At 41.9% G+C, this 22,370-nt stretch overlaps 1 long non-coding RNA gene across 1 annotated transcript; it reads left to right on the forward strand.

Moving 5' to 3' along the window:
- The first annotated feature begins 15,715 nt into the window (after positions 1-15,715).
- LOC115140513 (uncharacterized) lies at positions 15,716-18,338 on the forward strand. The gene is made up of 3 exons (XR_003865243.2): positions 15,716-15,920; positions 17,212-17,473; positions 17,611-18,338. It is a non-coding gene; the product is annotated as an uncharacterized LOC115140513 (long non-coding RNA).
- Positions 18,339-22,370: the final 4,032 nt, after the last annotated feature.

Raw genomic sequence — 22,370 nt, forward strand, 5'->3', positions numbered from 1 at the left:
TGTTTAACAGTCTGATGGTCTTGAGATAGAAGCTGTTTTTCAGTCTTTCGGTCCCTGCTTTGATGCACCTGTACTGACTTCGCCTTGTGGATGATAGTGGGGTGAACAGGCAGTGGCTTGGGTGGTTGTTGCCCTTGATGAATTTTATGGCCTTCCTGTGACATCGGTGGTGTAGGTGTCCTGGAGGGCAGGTAGTTTGCCCCCGATGATGCGTTGTGCAGACCTCACTACCCTCTGGATAGCCTTACGGTTGTGGGTGGAGCAGTTGCCGTACCAGGCGGTGATACAGCCCGACAGGAGGCTCTCGATTGTGCATCTGTAGAAGTCTGTGAGTGCTTTTGGTGACAAGCCGAATTTCTTCAGCCTCCTGAGGTTGAAGAGGCGCTGCTGCGCCTTCTTCACGACGCTGTCTGTGTGGGTGGACCAATTCAGTTTGTTCGTGATGTGTCCTCCGAGGAACTTAAAACTTACTACCCTTTCCACTTCTGTCCCGTCGATGTGGATAGGGAGGTGCTCCCTCTGCTGTTTCCTGAAGTCCACAATCATCTTCTTTGTTTTGTTCAGCGGGGTGGAGATGTTGTTACCTACCCTCACCACCTGGGGGCGGCCCGTCAGGAAGTCCAGTACCCAGTTGCACAGGGCGGGGTCGAGACCCAGGGTCTCGAGTTTGGTGACGAGTTTGGAGGGTGCTATGGTGTTAAATGCTGAGCTGAATGAACAGCATTCTCACATAGGTATTCCTCTTGTCCAGATGGGTTAGGGCAGTGTGCAGTGTGGTTGCGATTGCGTCGTCTGTGGACCTATTTGGGCGGTAAGCAAATTGGAGTGGGTCTAGGGTGTCAGGTAGGGTGGAGGTGATATGGTCCTTGACTAGTCTCTCAAAGCACTTCATGATGACGGAAGTGAGTGCTATGGGGCGGTAGTCGTTTAGCTCAGTTACCTTAGCTTTCTTGGGAACAGGGACAATTGTGGCCCTCTTGAAGCATGTGGGAACAGCAGACTGGGATAAGGATTGTGTAACGGCAAGGATCGGACCAAGATGCAGCGTGGTAAGTGTTCATGACAATTTATTACAAACGAACTGAACACTGAAATAAAAAACAATAAAAGATGTGATGAAAATGAAAACCGAAACAGTACCGTGTGGCGAAAAAACACTCACACGGAAACAAACACCCACAAACCAACAGTGAAACCCAGGCTAGCTAAGTATGATTCTCAATCAGAGACAACTAACGACACCTGCCTCTGATTGAGAACCATACTTGGCTGAACACAAAAACCAACATACAGTGCCTTGCGAAAGTATTCGGCCCCCTTGAACTTTGCGACCTTTTGCCACATTTCAGGCTTCAAACATACAGATATAAAACTATTTTTTTGTGAAGAATCAACAACAAGTGGGACACAATCATGAAGTGGAACGACATTTGATTCTTCACAAAAAAATACAGTTTTATATCTTTATGTTTGAAGCCTGAAATGTGGCAAAAGGTCGCATAGTTCAAGGGGGCCGAATACTTTCGCAAGGCACTGTAGAACCCCCCAAAGGTGCGGACTCCGGCCGCAAAACCTGAACCTACAGGGTAAGGCCTGGACGGGTGTCTGTCCACGGTGGCGGCTCTGGAGCGAGACGTGAACTCCACTTCACCATAGTTTTAGTGCCCCTCTTAGCCCGCCTCCGTGGCCTCTTTAGAGCGGCGACCCTCACCGCCAACCTTGGACTGGGGACCCACGCCATGGGTCCCGAATGGACAGGCGATTCCGGCATCGCCAATATGCCAGGCGGCTCTGGCAGCTCCTGGCTGACTGACGGCTCTGGCAGCTCCTGGCTGACTGAGGACAGACGGGAGACTCTAGCAGCTCAGGACAGACGGGAGACTGTAGCAGCTCAGGACAGACGGGAGACTCTAGCAGCTCTGGGCAGGCGGGAGCAACTGTAGGCAGAAGACGAAGAGACAGCCTGTTGCGGGGGACTGCCACCGGAGGGCTGGTGCGTGGAGGTGGCACTGGATAGACAGGACCGTGCAGGCGCACTGGAGCTCTTGAGCACCGAGCCTTCCCAACCGTACCTGGTTGAATGCTACCCGTAGCCAGGCCAGTGCGGCGAGGTGGAATAGCCCGCACTGGGCTGTGCTGGCGTACCGGGGACACCATGCGTAAGGCTGGTGCCATGTACGCCGGCCCGAGGAGACGCACTGGAGACCAGATGCGTAAAGCCGGCTTCATGGCACCTGGCTCGATGCCCACTCTAGCCCGGCCGATACGAGGAGCTGGAATGTACCGCACCGTGCTATGCACACACTGTGCGCTCCACCTCATAATACTCTGCCTGCCAGGTCCCTCTCTCTCTCCGGTAAGCACGGGAAGTTGGCACAGGTCTCCTACCTGGCCTCACCACACTCCCCGTGTGCCCATCCCAAGACATTTTTGGGGCTGCCTCTGGGGTTTCCAGCCGCGCTGCCGTGCTGCCTCCTCATACCAGCTCCTCTCTGCCCTCGCTGCCTCCAGCTCTGCCTTGGGAAGCCGATATTCCCATGGCTGTGCCCAGGGTCCTTTACCGTCCATAAACTCCTCCCAAGTCCAGGATTCTTGTGTTCGCTGCTGCTGCTGCTGCCCGTTACAACGTCGCTTGGTCCCTTTGTGGTGGGTGTTTCTGTAACGGCAGATTTCCTCTTCATCTGAAGGAGAGTCCGCAGGTTTTGGTAGCGGGCCGTATCAGTGGCACTGTATTGTCCTCAAAGCGGGCGAATAAGTTATTTAGTCTGTCTGGGAGCAAGACATCCTGGTCCGCGACGGGGCTGGTTTTCTTTTTGTAATCCGTGATTGACTGTAGACCCTGCCACATACCTCTTGTGTCTCAGCCGTTGAATTGCGACTCTACTTTGTCTCTATGCTGACGCTTACCTTGTTTGATTGCCTTACGGAGGGAATAGCTACATCGTTTGTATTCGGTCATGTTTCCGGTCACCTTGCCCTGGTTAAAAGCAGTGGTTTGCGCTTTCAGTTTCATTGTGAATGCTGCCATCAATCCACCGTTTTTGGTTTGGGAATGTTTTAATTGTTGCTATGGGTACGACATTGTCAATGCACTTTCTAATGAACTGGCTTACAGAATCAGCGTATTCGTCAATGTTGTTGTTTGACGCACTCCGGGACATATCCCAATCCACATGATCGAAGCAGTCTTGAAGCGTGGAATCAGTTTGGTCGGACCAGCGTTGAACAGGCCTGAGCACGGGAGCTTCTTGTTTTAGTTTCTGTCTGTAGGCTGGGAGCAACAAAATGGAGTCGTGGTCAGCTTTTCCAAAAGGAGGGCCGGGGGGTGCCTTATATGCGTTGCGGAAGTTAGAATAACAATGATCTCGGGTTTTACCAGCCCTGGTTGTGCAATCGATATGCTGATACAATTTAGGGAGTCTTGTTTTCAGATTAGCCTTGTTAAAATCATTTCCAGCTACAATGAATGCAGCCTCAGGATATGTGGTTTCCAGTTTGCATAGAGTCAAATAAAGTACTTCAGGGCCATCGATGTGTCTGCTTGGGGGGGAATATATACGGCTGTGAATTTAATCAAAGATAATTCCCTTGGTAGATAATGCGGTCGACATTTGATTGTGAGGAATTCTAAGTCAGGTGAACAGAAGTACTTGAGTTCCTGTATGTTGTTATGATCACACCACGTCTCGTTAATCATAAGGCATACCCCCCCGCCCCTCTTCTTACCAGAAAGATGGTTGTTTCTGTCGGCGCGATGCGTGAAGAAACCAGCTGGCTGCACCGACTCCGTTAGCGTCTCTCGAGTGAGCCATGTTTCCGTGAAGCAAAGAACGTTACAGTCTCTGATGTCTCTCTGGAATGGTACCCTTGCTCGGATTTCATCTACCTTGTTGTCAAGAGACTGGACATTGGCGAGTAGTATGCTAGGGAGTGGTGCACGATGTGCCCGTCTCTTGAGCCTGCTCAGAAGACGCTTTGTTTGCCTCTTTTACGGCATTGTTGTTTTGGGTCGCCAGCTGGGATCCGATCCATTGTCCTGGGTGGAAAGCAGAACACAGGATCCGCTTCGGGAAAGTCATATTCCTGGTCGTAATGATGGTGAGTTGACGTTGCTCTTATATTCAGTAGTTCTTCCCGACTGTATGTAATGAAACCTAAGATTACCTGGGGTATCAATATAAGAAATAACACGTAAAAAAACAAAATACTGCATAGATTCCTAGGAGCGCGAAGCGAGGTGGCCATCTCTGTCGGCGCTGGAAGTCAAGCAGATACATCGATGGCCCTAAACGAACTTCATTGGACTCTATGTAAACTGGAAACCACATATTGCATTCATTGTAGCTGGGGATGAGTTCAATATGAGTTCTGTTATACTCACAGACATCATTCAAACTGCTTTAGAAACGTCAGAGTGTTTTCTATCCAATACTAATAATAATATGCAAATATTAGCAACTATGACTGAGGAGCAGGCCGTTTGATATGGGCACCTTTCATCCAAGCTACTCAATACGGGCCCTGCAGCCATAATAAGTTAACAGCACATTACTCAACACTAGTGTGACTCATACTGTAGGCCTACCGTAGGCGACATATTTTAAAATATTTTTTTCAGTGATGTGACTCTCCGCCAGTAATTACATTTAGAGGATACGAGGATTCTAAGTTAATATCTAAGGAGCATTTGTCATTAGTGAAAATCTGATCTGTGAGAATATCTAAGGGGCTTTTATATCATTCTAAATTAATTTATAATGATAATCACTTTGTTTAAAAATAATGATATTTCGGAGATGATTTTAGGAGATTATTTCATTTTCAAATAACCAAAAGTCAGCGATTATAATCTGAATGCAAGCCAAAATAATATTTGTAATGGCCAATATATATTTTTTCTGTTTTTAGAGGAAGAGATAGCAAAAGCCCACCATGCCAATTTTTTGGACAGGGACATTCTGGCCGGCCAAACCCCCCACCCTAACCCGGACAACGCTGGGCCAATTGTGCGCCACACTATGTGATACGGCCTGGATTTGAACCAGAGACAGTTGTGATGCCTCTTGCACTGAGATACAGTGACTAACCAATAACCAATATATATTGTCCTGCTAATAGCACATCCTAGAAACATTGTTTGCAGAATTCAAAGCCTGCTACAGTTGTGAAAAACAGGGTTAATAATAATAATAATAATAATAATAATCCTACTTCTACTTTTTAAAGGTTCTAATTGAACAAGTTTTTTTAATCAATTAGTATATTTGAGTTTAACCACAATATTTGTTGTATTATTTGTTCATTCTTTTCTGGTGGAAAAAAATGAAATTTCAACCTACTTTCTATGGCTTGGTTAAAAAATAACAATATTTTGGAGATTATTTTGTTTTCAAATAACCGAAAGTGAGTAAAAAAAAGGTCAATCTTGAAAATGAGGTGAGATGTTGTTACTAATTTGTAAATAAAGCCAGTTTGTTATTAAGAATTCTGTTTGTGTTTTTAGAGGGAGAGAAAACAAAAGCCCACAATCGCCTCATAAAACCTTAATTTTTTGAAACATATTATATGGATAGATTTTTCAGAAATGTATCTTAATTAATTGTATTAATATTATGGTGTTTCTAATTACAAGAAAAACAAAACACTCAGAGTTTGTTAGGTGTTGTACAACTTGACCTTTATTTAACTAGGCAGTTTAAGAACAAATTATTTTTCACAATGACGGCCTACACCGGCCAAACCTGTACGACGCTGGGCCAATTGTGCGCACCCCTAAGGGACTCCCATTCATGGCCGGTTGTAATACAGCCAACCTAACTCTGAAATACATTTGATGATACAATTATCCCCCTACCCTCCTTCTTGGCAAGAGTCTATTGTCCTGCTAATAGCCCATAATGATGCTGTACAATGTGACAGGTTGGGAGTATGCTACAGTACCACAGTAAAAGCAGCAGCATCTTGTTTACATTCTTTATTGTAACCACAATTTGTATCTACCTTTCCAATTGCTTTTAGAGTTTGGGATTTACAAATGTGCGCTTTTCATGTCATTTTAAATAAGTAATACGCAACAGTCCAGTTACAGCTTGTTCTGACCAAGTAGAAACTTTTTTTTTTTTTTTTAGGTGTTCGTGCAGGACAGAGGAATAACTATTACACTACTGTTCAGGAGGAACGGAAAATTGTGTGTCACAAATCATCGAAAATCCCTTCCGAAATATTTTGCAATCTATATGGCTCTCTGCCAATAATTACATTTAGAGGATTGAAGGATTCTAATTATCATGACACAAGGTGAGACCCAGATGTAGACACAGGAGGCAGATGGTTGGAGTCTTACAATGTTTATGAATCCAAAAGGAGTAGACAAGAGAATGGTCGTGGACAGGCAACAGGTCAAAACCAGATCAGAGTCCAGGAGGTACAGAGTGGCAGACAGGCTCATGGTCAAGACAGTCAGAATGGTCAGGCAGGCGGGTACAAAGTCCAGAACCAGGCAAGGGTCAAAACCAGGGAGACTAGAAAAAGGAGAAATGCAAAAAGCAGGCGAACGGAAAAACAACTGGTTGACTTGGAAACATACAACACAAACTGGCACAGAGAGACAGGAAACACAGGGATAAATACACAGGGATAAAATCAGCGACACCTGGAAGGGGTGGAGACAATGACAAGGACAGGTGAAATAGATCAGAGCGTGACACTAATTGAATATCTAAGGGTCATTTGTCGTTAGGGCAAATCTGATCTGAGAGAATATCTAAAGGGGCTTTTATACAATTCTAATTCAGGGTTTATAATAATAATAATAATAATAATACTCTTTCTTTAAAAAATAACAACATTTTGGAGATTATTTTGTTTTCAAATAAACGAAAGTGTATTTGTAATCTGAATAAAGGGAAAAAGGCCATTCTTGAACATGGGGTGAAACATTTTTACTAATTTATTAATAAAGCCAGTTTATTTAGAAAAATGTATTTCTGTTTTTAGAGGGAGAGAAACCAAAAGCCCACCATGCCTATTTTTTGGTCAAGGATATCCCGGCCGGCCAAATCCTACCCTAACCCGAACGACGCTGGGCCAATTGTGCGTCGTATCAAACCAGCATCTGTAGCAACACAGTTTGTGCTGCGATGCAATGTCTTAAACCACAGTGCCACTCGAGAGGCTCTGCCCCACTTGCACTGAATAACGGGTCGCCACTGCACCAGATTATCATAATTTAAAACTTAACTTCTTGTTTGAAGTTATTATCGAAAAAGGAAGAAGCTAACAAATTAGCAGCAACATCCTCTTTGATAACACCTGCTGCAGCCATTGCAAACTTGCCGACAGCAAAAGCTAGCTAGCTAGACTGTGGGAAACCTATTGCTTACTATTGAGCAGTGACTCGTTGGCCTTCAAGGCAGAAGTTTCCAAGTTTTTTTTTAATGGTCCCACCCTGGGAAAAATTGGGCTTTTTATAAACGCATTTCATGCAATTATACGTAATTTTCCATGACAAGAGACTTTGGACTATTTTTTATACTGCACAAATGATCGAAATGGCAGGCTAATTTGACACTGAAAAACTGAGAATCTGAGATCAACAAAAACAATATTGTCTTGAATCCATCAATAGCCTAGGCATAGTTGTGTGGAGACACATCGTAGGCTAGAAAATGAGGAGGAAATTATAGTCCTGTAGTCCCCGCTGGTGAGGGCCGATGCGCTTATACCAAAAGCCTACTTTGTAAGACAATATTTGGAAGTTGATCAAATATTTTGGTATGCTACATCATAGTCTTCTCTTTTCAGCAGTATCCATTTGCTTTCCAACATGTGTTTTTCCTCAATTGTATTTGAAATATTGAGAAAGGCCTGTTTTGTGGCTAAATTATAGACGTTATTGTGGTGTAGTAGGCTATTCTGAATGATTTCATTACTTTCTGAACAGACAGCAGTATTTATTTCAATTTATTAGGGGTGCTGCAGTTCCTTCAGAACCCATCGCGCGGCTATGATTCTATAAGGAAATAAATTATGACGTGCAACGCTGGAGATATGAGAATTGCAGGTTCATGTCTATCAGAGCAGAGTGAGAGAGATCATAGAAAGTGAATCTCATTCTAGTTATGTGAGATATACAGGCGCACTTCTCACACAACAACGGCCACCCATTGGTCTCACACAGGCCTCCAGGTGGAAGATTTGCATCGGTAATATGACGAGATTGCAATGGCTCAATGTATGGACCGTGAACAAAAATATAAATGAAACATGTATACATTTCTAATATTTTACTGAGTCATAAGGAAATCAGTCAATTGAAATAAATTCATTAGGCCTTAATCTATGAATTTCACATGACTGGGAATACAGACATGCATCTGATGGTCACAGATACCTTAAAAAAAGGTAGGGGAGGGGATTAGAATACCAGTCATTATCTGGTGTGACAACAATTTGCCTCATGCAGCGCAACATCTCCTTCGCATAGAGTTGATCAGGCTGTTGATTGTGGCCTTTGGAATGTTGTACCACTTCTCTTCAATGGCTGTGTGAAGTTACTAGATATTGGCGGGAACGGAAACACGCTGTCGTAAACCTCGATCTAGAGCATTCCAAACATGCTCAATGGGCAACATGTCTGGTGACTATGCAGGCCATGGAAGAACCGGGACATTTTCAGCTTCCAGGAATTGTGTATAGGTCCTGGTGATATGGGGCCATGCATTATCATGCTGAAACATGAGGTGATGGCGGCGGGTGAATGGCACTGCAATGTGCCTCAGGATCTTGTCACGGTGTCTCTGTGCATTCAAATTGCATCGATAAAATTAAATTGTGTTCATTGTCCGTAGCTTATGCCTGCCCATACCATAACCCCACCGCCACCATGGGGCACCCTGTACACAATGTTGACATCAGCAAACCGCTCACGTTCATGAGGCCATACACGATGTCTGCCATCTTCCCGGTACAGTTTAAACCGGGATTCATCCGTGAAGAGCACAGTGGCCATCAAAGGTGTGTATTTTCCCACTGAACTCCCACTGAACTCAGAACTGCAGTTAGGTCAAGACCCTGGTGAGGACGACAAGCATGCAGATGAGCTTCCCTGAGACGGTTTCTGACAGTTTGTGCAGAAATTATTTGGTTGTGCAAACCCACAGTTTCATCAGCTGTCTGAGTGGCTAGTCTCAGACGATCCCGCAGGTGAAGATGTCGGATGTGGAGGTCCTGGGCTGGTGTGGTTACACGTGGTCTTGCGGTTGTGATGCCGGTTGGACGTGCTGCCAAATTCTCTAAAAAGACATTGGAGGTGGCTTATGGTAGAGCATTCAATTCTCTGGCAACAGCTCTGGTGGTCATTCTTGCAGTCAGCACGCCAATTGCATGCTCCTTCAAAATTTGAGACATCTGTGGCATTGTGTTGTGTGAAAAAACTGCACATTTTAGAGTGGCCTTTTAATGTCCCCGGCACAAGGTGCATCTGCGTAATGATCATGCTGTTTAATCAGCTTCCGTATTGAGCGCATCACTGGTACTTTCTATTTGAGCTTTTGTTTGTAGTCAGGAAGCAGGAGAATGGAGTCATGGTCAGAATTTCTCAAGGGAGGACGAAGGAGAGCCTTGTATTGCATTTCTGTCGGAGGGATAAAAGTGGTCTAGCATTTTAATGCCTCTAGTGGCACAGGAGAAATGTTGGTAGATGTGAGGTAGGACAGTTTTTTAAGTCTCCCCACATTTAAGTCTCCGCCCACCAGAAATCATAAACGCTGTTTCTGGTTGAGAGGTTTCTTGTTTGTTTATAGCCCCATACAGTTTGTTGAGTGCTAGAGTGGTGTTGGCTTGGGGCGGTAGCTAGCTAACGGGAGCTATACACATCTTCCCGTGACATGCTATATCACATTACACATTAGCTTTGTTTATTTAGCCGGCTACAGTATCATTCCCCTTTCATCTGTGGTATCATTGCTATTCTGGCTCGCTATCATTATGAAATATTGTTATATAACCAAAGGTAGCTTCTAGCTAGCTAGTACCCTCTATGTACTTAACTAATATACTCATTAACACCCGTGATTTGACAGTTGACAGGTAGCAGCACTGCCTGTCATGTAATCTATTCCTGGCCATCTGGCAATATTGTTGAAATGCATTGGAAGTTTGCACCAACTTTCTAGAAGCCCATTTTGACTCCTATTTGACAACAAATGTTCACATGGCAGCTGGTTGTCTCTGGGCAGTTGGGCATCATTGGCAAAAGTAGGCATGCCAGTAATCCATACCCAACCCTCCAGTAAGTAGTTACGAACTCACTTGGAAAACTCTGCTTTGGACGAGACTAACTTTATGACCAAAATTATGCAATTTACACTTTGTACTTAGTTTTGACACCAGAATGAATGTTTCTGATATCAATTTGACCCTTAAATTAGAGAAGTTGGTTTAAGGCTCAGTTGACCTTGAATGTATCTTACAGATGTCCTTAAAAATGTTCATTTTGTAGTTATGTCACATTACGCTTCTCTAGGCTGACAGTATCAATTAAGTGTAACATAACATGGTGTTCCCCCATGTCACAGCCAAATGACTGACAGGAGGTGCTGTTCTGAAGTCACTCTCCAGCATTATCAGAAGTAACAGCCTCCATAGGAATTCATGGAAATTTAGGGACGTAAGATGAGAAGGACCGGAGGTCAACTTTGATAGCTTGCAACTACTATAATTGATTTATTAAAAGCAATATGTTTCATGCCCATGAGATATTGACCTCACAATAAGCCAGGTTCGAGTAACTTATATTATGGTGCTGAAACTTGAAGTAGCAGCCGCAGCAAAATCAATCGGAAATGGCCAGCTCATGGTGCTGAAAGTAGGAAAATTTGAGTAGGCATTATTCATGTCAGCCATCTTCATTTTAATTAGACTTTACTAACAACAACCGGGCTTTGTGTTGGAGCCTATTTCTTCTCATTTAAGAAATAATAGGTGAGCCTACCTGTTTGACAGATGAAATTAGGCCATAGGCTGCTATATCCATAGATTGTTCAGTCAATTCCTCCACCCACCATGCACTCTTTAAATAACAGCCCTTCATTGACATAGAGGTAGGCTAAGTTAAACCCAGGATTCAAATCGAATGTTATTGGTCACATGTTTATCAGTGTTTATCAGATGTTATTGCGGGTGTAGCGAAATGCATAGGCATACCTTTCATTACAGAAAATGGCAAAAAAAAACTTGTTAGCTTAAGTTTAAAGAAAATAAAACGGATCTGATTATACTGTATAAAGTGATCTATAACAATGCTTTGGTCCACGATGCTTTAGGCTATTCTAGAAACAAGTTGTAAAATACCCTGGAAGTTATTGAGTTCTCACTATCAATTGATTAAGCTTTTCACTTTCTGTACAATAGAAGATGTTTAAACACAGATAGCTTTTAGGGAAACACTTGTCACCTTCTCACGTTGGGCTAAGCCAGTATTTAAAGCTTAAATGTGTCTGTATCGGTAGGCCTACTCTGTCTGGGGTGGAAGGGTAGGCCTAACTTTTGAAAGTACCATGCTCAGATTCCTAATAACGTCTCAGATTAAATTATTTTCGAACAGGGACAGTTTCGTTGCAAACAAGACACATTGATTTGGCATAGGAGAAATATGATGAGATGTACATATAGGCCTATCTCTGTCCATGCGGTCAATTACCATCAGACTGCTTGCATGACAATAACCGTCTGATAAAATGTTGTGACCGCCAAAAACCATAGGACCAAGTCTGTTTAGCTTCAGAGAAAAAACAGCAGAGAGATGCATGGTGGTATAACTGCTGGCCAAGTTCCTATATGTAATAGAGTGTTGTAGAGGGCAAAGCTGCTGCATTTAAGTTTGCAGCAAAGTGCACCGAACTGTTTTAGCCAGAAATGTACACAGGCACAAGAATATAACAAACCATGTCAATCTTGTCCAAGAAACAAGCAGCAATACATTTGGAATACAATAGTAAAGCTTCTACAGTATCTATGGTAAATGTCAGTAGCTTTCTTGCATAAAATATTGATCATACAACAGGTACATTCATTGGTTGTTTTCATTTTATTACAATTTGTTGTAATAATTCATTAAGAATTATTGTAGAAAGAGCAACACGTTCAATCTGTGAATATTTGATCATATTTGGGTACATGTTGCATACACCTAAAGACTGGAGGTTTATCATGTTTCCTTACTCTGTCTCAAATTCTGTATTTACTGGCATACTATTCATTCTAAGAATTAAAAGTGAGTATGGAGAAATAGCTATCTTTTAATTACTTTTTGGTAAAGTTCTTACAGTCGCACAAAAATTGGCAACAGAGTGGGGTCAAGGTCAGGGAACAAATTAATTAAATTCTCATATCAAAAGAGAAAGAGATGCTTTGTAAAGTATTTTGACATTTTTTTAAATAACTTTTTGAGGGGGGAAAGGGCACTTAGTCAAAGTGTTTTTCGCTTGGAAAATAAATAAATGTATGTGTTTCTTAAGTGTCATCTGTCTGCCAGTAATGGTAGTTGAAATGTGTATTCTTCATGTCTGTGTTGTTACGCCTGACAGTCCTGCCCACAGAGTGAGCAATTTGTATCAACTTCCTCCCCCATCCGCCACAAGGGTACCATTTGTATAATGGTACAACAATGTACACTGCCACACCATTAACAGTTGAGTGCTGTTTGATTTGAATCTCAATGAAATTGAGTGTCACTAATCATAATATCTCTCATCACAAAATCGAACTGTGCCACTCTGATTTTTAACTTTAATACAAAGTAATGATGCAGGCTGTTTGTGATTTTTCTTTTTTAACGTCCTCATATCTGTGTTGTCACCCTCCTGTGTTGTCACCCTGTTTTATTTATGCTCCAGAGATGTCCTGGGGTGCTATCCTATTGTGTGTGTGTGTGTGTGTGTGTGTGTGTGTGTGTGTGTGTGTGTGTGTGTGTGTGTGTGTGTGTGTGTGTGTGTGTGTGTTGTAAAGCAGACTGAATCAAGTTTTTCTCTAGGATTTTGCCTGAGCTTAGCTCTATTCCTTTTCTTTTTATGCTTAAAAACTCCCTAGTCCTTGTCAATAACAAACATACCCATAACATGATGCAGCCACCACCATCCTTTAAAAAATGAAGAGTGGTACTCAGTGATGTGTTGTGTTGGATTTGCCCCAAATGTAATGCTTTGTATTTGTTAAATAAAGTCACATTTTTTGCCACATTTCTTGCAGTTTTACTTTAATGGCTTTGTCGTGTCTTTGGCTATGCCAGATTCATTGATAAGACATGCCATTCTATAAAATAATTTATCCGTAATTAATATCACCTGATTGAGCTAATCATGTTATCAATGTAATTAACTAGAGAGTTGGGCACCACAAAATAATATTTATAGAGCTGTTATCTTCCGAATAAACTCTTAAAGACCTAGTAATATTTTACATCCATAGCAGTCAACATTAATCTTCATCTTACTTCAGTCTCATCTGAAAGTTGTAAATTCTTGGTTATCTGCAAGAACCCTGGCTAACAATTTGAATCAGCAATACAAAATTGGGTTTAGTCATTTATTTACTAAATACCTAACTAATCACACATACACATAATTAAATCAAAACTTGATTACAAATTACGTCATAAAGGAAAACGTCCCTAGTGGACGGAATAGATATGACAGCTTGTTACACAAAGGAAAAGGGGCTGGGTTGAGTGAAAGACCGGGAGAATGAGGAACAATGGGAAAAAGCTGTGCTATCGTAAATACTGTATCTTATGCATTCTAAATTACCGCACATTTGGAAAAGGAAAATGCAATAAATATTTACTCTGAGCTGCGTTTCAGTAGGTTGGTGGTAGATGGAAGACCGTGTTGCCAAATCGAGTCCTTTGAAGAATGTCTCTGGTGGTCAATTGGATACGTTGTAGTAATGTCGTTGTGTGGTAGATGGGATACTCTGTCTATTCCTTCCTAACCTGCGTTTGCAGCTGCGGTCGCTAACTCAACGGCTAGAAGGTATCACTTCTGTCGTGAATAAGAGTTCAAAAGTTCATACCATTCGCAACCAAAGCTCATGCTGATGTTGGCTTCGTTCTGTAGTTATTATCTCAACCATTCTGACATAGGACCGTCATCCTACCTCATTGGAACAGGAAGTTCTGTTGTCGTCAAGGCTTTATATAGGAAGAGAGAAGAGGACGTGTTTGAAAAGATTTGTAGCCCATGTCCCTTCGCAGAGGCGGGCCACTGAGTGAGCAGCCCAAATTTATGAAAACCCAAATCTCACATTTTAGAAGCTAAAATCACATTTCATCCCGTCACAAATAATTTCATATTCAAACATTTAAATTGAACAACAATTCCATGTGAATCTGATAACTCTGATGTGTAGACTTTCCACTGTAGAGTTTGTCATCTTATCATTGATGAGAATGTCTCAGATGACAACCGAACTGACATCCTATTCATTAAGTACCACTGCATATGTTCAATTGTTCAGATTACCAGAAAATAGTTCATTTCCCCCCACCTACTGATGTTCCCAGAATCTCTATGTTAACCAAGTTTTTTTTAAATGTAACCTCAGTAGAGTAGAGAGAGGAAAAATGGGGGAAGAGGTATTTATGACTGCCATAAACCTATCCCCCAGGCCAACGTCACGACAGCTTATTGCATGTTTTTGAATATTTGTGTTCTGTACAGGCATCCTTCTTTTCACTCTGTCATTTACTTAGGTTAGTATTGTGGAGTAACTACAAAGTTGTTTAACCATCTTATGTTTAGTCCTATCAAAGCCATTCAATTCTGTAACTGATTTAATGTCACCATTGGCCATGGGGAAATCCCTGAGCGGTTTTCTTCCTCTCCGGCAACTGAGATAGGCAGGATGCCTGTATCTTTGTAGTGACTTTTTGCGAGGCATTGGAAAACCTGTCTTTGTGGTTGAATGTGTGTTTGAAATTCCCTGCTCCACTGAGGGACCTTACATATAATTGTATGTGTGGTGTACAGAGATGAGGTGGTTATTCAAAACTCATGTATAATACTATTATAGCACGCAGAGTGAGTCCATGGAACTTATGTGACTTACTTAGGCTTGCCATAACAAAGGGGCTGAATACTTATTAACTCAAGACATTTCATTTTTTTTATTTTTTACAAATGAAAATGTGTAAACATATTTCCACTTTGACATTATGGTGTATTGTGTGTAGGCCAGTAACAACAAAACTCAATTTAATCAATTTTAAATTCAGGCTGTAACACAACAAAATGTAGAAAAAGTGAAGGGGTGTGAATACTTTCTGAAGGCACTGTATGTGTGTGCCTGTGTGTGTGTGTGCGTGTATGAGTGTGTTTATCACAACCCAATATGAGCCCTGTGAGTTTGTAAGGTATGCTCCCCCCCTCTTACCACCCCTCCAAGTGTCAGCCCAAGCGGTCTCCTGACAAGCCACCCCTGTTCCATAGCAGAATGCTCATATTGATCTGCACGAGGGTTACAGAAATAAGTAAATAAATCAACATGGCCGCCGGAGTTCAAATCCTGCCCTTGACGTGTGTGTGTGTGTGTGTGTGTGTGTGTGTGTGTGTGTGTGTGTGTGTGTGTGTGTGTGTGTGTGTGTGTGTGTGTGTGTGTGTGTGTGTGTGTGTGTGTGTGTGTGTGTGTGTGTGCGTGTGCGTGTGTGTGTGTAGGGAGTTAGCAGCTGAGCAGCGGCGGGAAATCGAGTCAGAAAGGGTTCTGCATTGTTGAACCAGAATGACATTGATTGACAGGGTCTGAAGGAAAGCTGATAGCCATGTTTGGCATGCTGGTTTAAAGGACAGACGTGACTGCCGATCCAAAGTCGGTGGAGAATGAATTCAGCGGGCTATCGCTCCAAGTGGTCACACTGCGTGAGAGAGGTGAGGAGGAAACTTTCACATATGCAACTTGGTTCACTTTTTAGTTTTGCCGTAATTGTTATTCTTTGTTTGTACTTACTTCTGCTAAGGTTATTTTTGAGCAGTTGGTTTTTGGGCTCCGTGTTATTTATTTTGTGCTCGTTTTATCCCAGTTACTGATTTCACCCCCAGCCCTCTGGCATGCAGTAAAATGTTTCTGACCCAGGATTGGCCTCAATGTTAAACAAATAGCACTATGTGGTGTCAATAGAAAGAGAAATCCAGGACCACAAGTGATCTCGTTACCCAGGCCTGAGTGACACACTCTGTCAACCTCACGCTAAAATTACCACCCTTTAGTGTGGGTGCCTCCCAATATTGTACCTTATTCCCTATATAGTGCACTACAAACTGTGATTCAGACCCCTCAGCTTAGGACTTCAAAACACACACTTAGCTGTCTCTGTAATGGACTGAACCTGCAATTGAAGCAATTTCCCTCAACTAGTTAATACTTTCACTTATTCTACAGCAACAAAAGAACGAACAACACCATCTGCCGCATTATAGCAGTGATTATAACCAAGGTGGGATAATTATTACAGTGGTGCAAGCCGAAGAGCAGTTCAAAGGTTTCCTTTCTGCTAGAATCTCTGAAGTTTCCCAACTGCTGTTGAGGTGGGCACTTTGCTTGCGTTTTTCTGTCAGGCGGCGGCTGCACTGCCTGTGGAACCATTAATATTGTGTTGAAAAACAATATTGAATGCTTTGGTCTGCCTGAGTTTTGAAGTACCCCCTGTTGGTAGAGAAAGGGTTCCACAGCAGCTGCTGTTCTAGGGGAAACATCGCTGGGGAATGGAAACCTGAGTAATAAACTGACCAATTAATTGTGCTAAGGCAGTTGGGTTTGGAGGCTAATCTTAGCTACCACACTGCATTCAGGTGGCCTACGAGGCAGCTCAGAATACTCAGCCTATGAGGAAACTCAGAATGCTGTCTTACCTCTCCTAGCTCATCTCACTCTCCCCTTCCCTAATGCATGATAGCTTATAAAATGTTTTATCTGCCGTTATCCATCAGTCTGATGTGCAACACTGTGGCCTCCACTGGTGGCTAAGAAGCTAATCAGGAAATTGATCAAAATAGCAGTTTCAAATATTGGCTTTAATAGAGCCGACGTCAAATATTCCATATTTATCGACATAAAAGTCCTATAGTAATGAAAACTGAACTGGATTGTGAACGGATGCGGTGTGGTGTGTGTTTGTCAATTTGTGTGTGTTTTTGGTTTAACTATTGTTGTGGGGACCAGAAGCCTTGAGGAAAAGGAAACACAGAGCTGCCGACATGGGCCACCGCTGCTCACGAGGACCCGTTGCTCTGTAGCCAACGTGAGTAGGACCTTCAAGACTGTTAACCCTCACAAGGACGCCATCCCAAGCCATGTCTTCAAAGCACGTGCAGACCATCTGGCTGGAGTGTTCATGGACATTTTTAACCTCTCTCTATCCGTCTCTGTCGTCCGCACTTGCTACAATATGGCCTCCATTGTTCCTGTACCCAAGCAAGCCAAGGTAACTGAACTAAATTACTATCGCCCCGTAGCACTCACTTCTGTCATCATGTGCCTTGAAAGGTTACTCAAGAACCATATCTCCTCCACCATACCCAACACCCTTGACCCACTGCAATTTGCATACCGCCCCAACAGATCCATGGACGATGCAATCGTCGTTGCACTGCACACCACCCTATCCCACATGGACAAGAGGACTACCTACCATATGTGAGAATGCTGTTCATCGGCTCAGATTCTAACACCATAGTGCCCTCCAGAAATGGTGTAAAAGTCAACTTAAAATATTGTCATATTGTCACACCCTGACCATAGTTTGCTTTGTATGTTTCTATGTTTTGTTTGGTCAGGGTGTGATCTGAGTGGGCATTCTATGTTGGATGTCTTGTTTGTCTGTTTATGTGTTTGGGCCTGATATGGTTCTCAATCAGAGGCAGGTGTTAGTCATTGTCTCTGATTGGGAACCATATTTAGGTAGCCTCTTTGGTGTTGGGTTTTGTGGGTGATTGTTCCTGTCTCTGTGTTTGCACCAGATAGGGCTGTTTTGGATTTTCACATTTCTTGGTTTTGTTAGTCTATTCACGTATAGTTTCTTTATTAAAGAACCATGAGTAATAACCACGCTGCGTTTTGGTCCGCCTCTCCTTCGACACAAGAATCCTGTGACGCATATAATAATCATAGATCCATCTTCTGTATAAATAGCCTTTAGAATATATGTAAACAAACCATAAATGTCTACATTTGTGTATCCTTGGAAAGCTTAGAGTGCTATTATATGATTCAGTATCAATACTATGTCTTTGGATTGACTGCATTGTTTGAATGGAATGTTGGTATATTGGCAGTTAATACATGTTTTATATGGAATCATCTCTCTAAAACTCTGGTTAGATAGCTAACAAACATACAGTGAGATACGTTTTTTCAAATTCATTATTTTACACAATTTCTCATCACAGTGCTGCCAAACCATAGTTTGCCAACTCCCTGACCAAAATGGTGACCTTTATCCCATTATAAGATGGTTCTTGTCCATTCTAGAATTCTAATTCCTATTTCTATGGGGGTGATCTCCAGGGGGGTGGGGGCCCCCAAATCCTTTGTCAAATCAAATGTCTACATTTGTGTATCCTTGGAAAGCTTAGAGTGCTATTATATGATTCAGTATCAATACTATGTATATCTACTGCTATTTGATTTTGAATTTTAAGACCCCTTGAATTATAAAAAAATATATCAAAGAAATTATTTGATGAAACATTATTTTTGGCCTTACATGGAACAACCGATAGTCCCCCCAAAAAAAAATGTAAAGGATGTTTGTTCTGAACAACCAACATGTATGTGTTTGTGAGAGTCTCATCTTTCCATAGAGAAGTCATAATATTTTGTAGGCCAAACCACTCGGACGCTACAGTAAATTTTGTGAGAAGACCGATTTTCGGGATGTCTAATGGTTACATAGGCAGATGTGGTGGATTGAGACAAAATCCAATGCAAAAAAATATACAGTATACTGTATATGTGTAGCTTAAACTGACAGATTTTTATGGGGATTTGTTTATTCTGCTAATTGCTTTTCCGGAGGGGCACTGACATCGACCTTAGGGTTAGATTTAGATTTAGAGGTTAGGGAAAATAGGATATTGAATGGGAATCAATTGTTTGGTCACCACCAGGACAGTAAAACAAGTGTGTGTGTGTGTATGTGTATGTGTGTATGTGTATGTGTATGTGTATGTGTGTGTGTGTGTGTGTGTGTGTGTGTGTGTGTGTGTGTGTGTGTGTGTGTGTGTGTGTGTGTGTGTGTGTGTGTGTGTGTGTGTGTGTGTGTGTGTGAGACATGAGGCTGTCTATACTTCCCAGCCTGTGATTTTCAAGAGGCATGTTTCTTTACAAACCGGCATTGGCATGGGATCTCTTTTGTTGGTGATCCTCTCAGCTTTGTTTTCTGCCCTTTTAATTCATGTCTTTTACAAAGAGCAGAGAGAAGATTAGTTACACTTGGCCCATAATTTCATTATCTAGAGAGGAAAATGTGGTACACAAGAAAAGAAAAACAGTTGGACTTCATTGGACTTCAAGGGCTATATTGGTTTTCTACCTTCCCCCATTCCATATTTCCATAACGTTGATAAATTCAGGAATGTCGTGGCCATACTTAAAAAGGTTAGAAACAATGGCTGTTGCGCATCCCATTATGATTCCGTTAGGATTGCGGTTATGGGATTATAAATTGTTAATTTACTAAAAAATGTCATACTAACATTTTGTATGATATTGAATACTAAACATTCTTGACAATCAAAGCTTATTAACTGATATCACTATGTCACTTTTAATAGTCTGATAAACATATGTATTTGTTCATATATAGCTAACAAAAGTGTTTTGAAGGGATGTTGTGCAGTAATAGACTACAGTTCATCACTCTGGAGTGATTCAAACAACCTTAAGAAGAAGTACCACTGTGTCATGCAAAACAAATGGTCTTTCCTCACTCATTGCTGCTGAGAGTTGCTGAGGACTAATTAATTCAAGAACAAATGTCCCTGAAGGCCACAATTAATGATAAACTTATTAGACATCATGGTGCCATGAGGTCTGGAGCTCATCCTGGTGCTTATGCTTCTGGTGTTGTTACTTATCCATCTGTAAATTCACACACTGTAAAACAGTATATCTTGCTCAACTAGTTAAGTACAATTTACTCAAAATGTTACTAAAAGTAACATTCACTCACTTTCACTCAGTAGCTTTTACTTAATGATTCATTATTGTAGATTGTACAAAATCAGATTGAGTAATTGACAGAACGAATGAGTTATAGATGCAAGCTCTTTGATTACGTATGACATAATGCACGCTGACGTTGCAAAAGCGCATTCATTAGGTTCAGAACAATTATTTCCAACAGCACAATCCCTGTGATTTCTCAAATTGGAATAATCTCCGTAACAAGCATTTTTAAATGATTGTCGTCAACAGTAGATACTTTCTCAATGGTAAAAAGTTTAAGTATAATCTGTCAAGCTAGCAATCAGGCTAACTAACTGTCAAACCAGAGCTATCAAGTAACGTTACTAACATGACTTGAAAATGGGGGAATAGTGGTGGGGAAGTAGTGATGCAAATAACCAAACAACAGTTTAAATCAAGTTCAGCTATGGCCATTATTTCAGCATTTTTTTATGAATGAAAGCTGGAAATGAAATGCAGGCAAGTCAAGTTTGTAATATCTACATGTTTCAAAGCAGACTAACATAGTCCCCGTAGCACTCACATCTTTAGCCATGAAATGCTTTGAAAGGCTGATCATGGCTCACATCAACACCATCATGCCAGACACCCTGGGCACACTCCAATTCACATACCGCACCAACAGATCCACAGATGACACGATCTCTATTGCACTCTACACTGCCCTCTCCCACCTGGACAAGAGGAACACCTATGTGATAATGTTGTTCATTGACTGCAGCTCAGCGTTCAACACCATAGTGCTATCCAAGCTCATCACTAAGCTCAGGACCATGGGACTGAACACCTCCCTCTAAAACTGGACCCTGGACTTCCCCCAGGTGATGAGGGTAGGCAACAACTTGGGCTGCTGTTACTATGACCATATAACTGCCACACCGGCAGTCACCAGTCATGACCCTAGTCAAATTTCACCTGACCGTTGAGTCACGATAACTAGGCTCCTCCAAACTGGGTTCTGATATCGCTGATGGTCATTAGTAGCCTACTAAACTTGCTAACAGCCAGTTGCTAATAGCCTGTTACTCAGCGTTCTATTGTCCCTCTAATCATTCTGACATCAATGCAAATGCATTCGAAAATCACATTAAACACTTAATGAGAGCCCTGGCATTCAGTTTGAGCGGAACAGGATCACCTGTGGCAAAGCGAGAGCCAGCTCCTCATAGCTGGCTGATGGAAGGAATAAAATCCTCCATTCGATATTCAAGTGCATATGGATTACATATATTTTTCTTCTCTGCCCCTGTTCCAACAGGTATTATAATGGCCCATTCTAAATCAAAAGGAGTTTCACAAAATCATACCTCCCCACCCTCCCTACAAATGCATGTCTTGGGGGTATGATATTTGTGTACCTGTAACTTTCTTACACATCATTATTCACGATTCATTCAGAACTATCCGTAATCGTGGTAGCATCCACATTAACGTAGAAGTGTTTAGAAACATATTCTATTCTGATATACAATTAAAGTGACTCCAAAATGGCACAATACATTATTTACCATTAATTTATATTGGTCACAAAATAATCTGAAACAGAACCAAAACAAACAGCAAATGCATCCAATAAGTATGTAAGTTCATTTGTCCCAATAGTTTTGGTCCCCTAAAAAGGGGGGACTATGTACAAAAAGTGCTGTAATTTCTAAACCAAAGGGCTGGAGTACAACAAAACATTTGTCACTGTCCCAATATTTTGTAGCTCGCTGTATATTATTTATCATATGTAAAGACAAGATTACATTGAGAATAGTCTGATGGGTGAGAATATCATCACTTGTGAATAAGGCCAGCGTGTGCAGTCTAAGGTAAGAAACAGCGCATCCATTTTTTGAGACATTTGCATAATGTAGCCTAGCCCATAGGCCAATATGTGACCTTTTTCAAGAAGCTCGACATATGTCGCACGTCACTACTACACAGGAGAGGCATTTGAATGTTTTTTATTTTATCAGTGACTAGCCATGACAATCCATTTATACTGTAGTTATGGGTTTGGATTATGGTTAATTGTTTAGATAGCTAGCTAGTTACCTAAACATTAGCTAGTTGTCTAAACACAATACCCAGAAGAGAATGATTATACAACCCATCAAGTTAGTCAGGTGTGTCGGGGGGTGATTGGG

The sequence above is a fragment of the Oncorhynchus nerka genome, linkage group LG13 (genome assembly GCF_034236695.1).
Source record: "Oncorhynchus nerka isolate Pitt River linkage group LG13, Oner_Uvic_2.0, whole genome shotgun sequence".
Classification (NCBI taxonomy): domain Eukaryota; kingdom Metazoa; phylum Chordata; class Actinopteri; order Salmoniformes; family Salmonidae; genus Oncorhynchus; species Oncorhynchus nerka.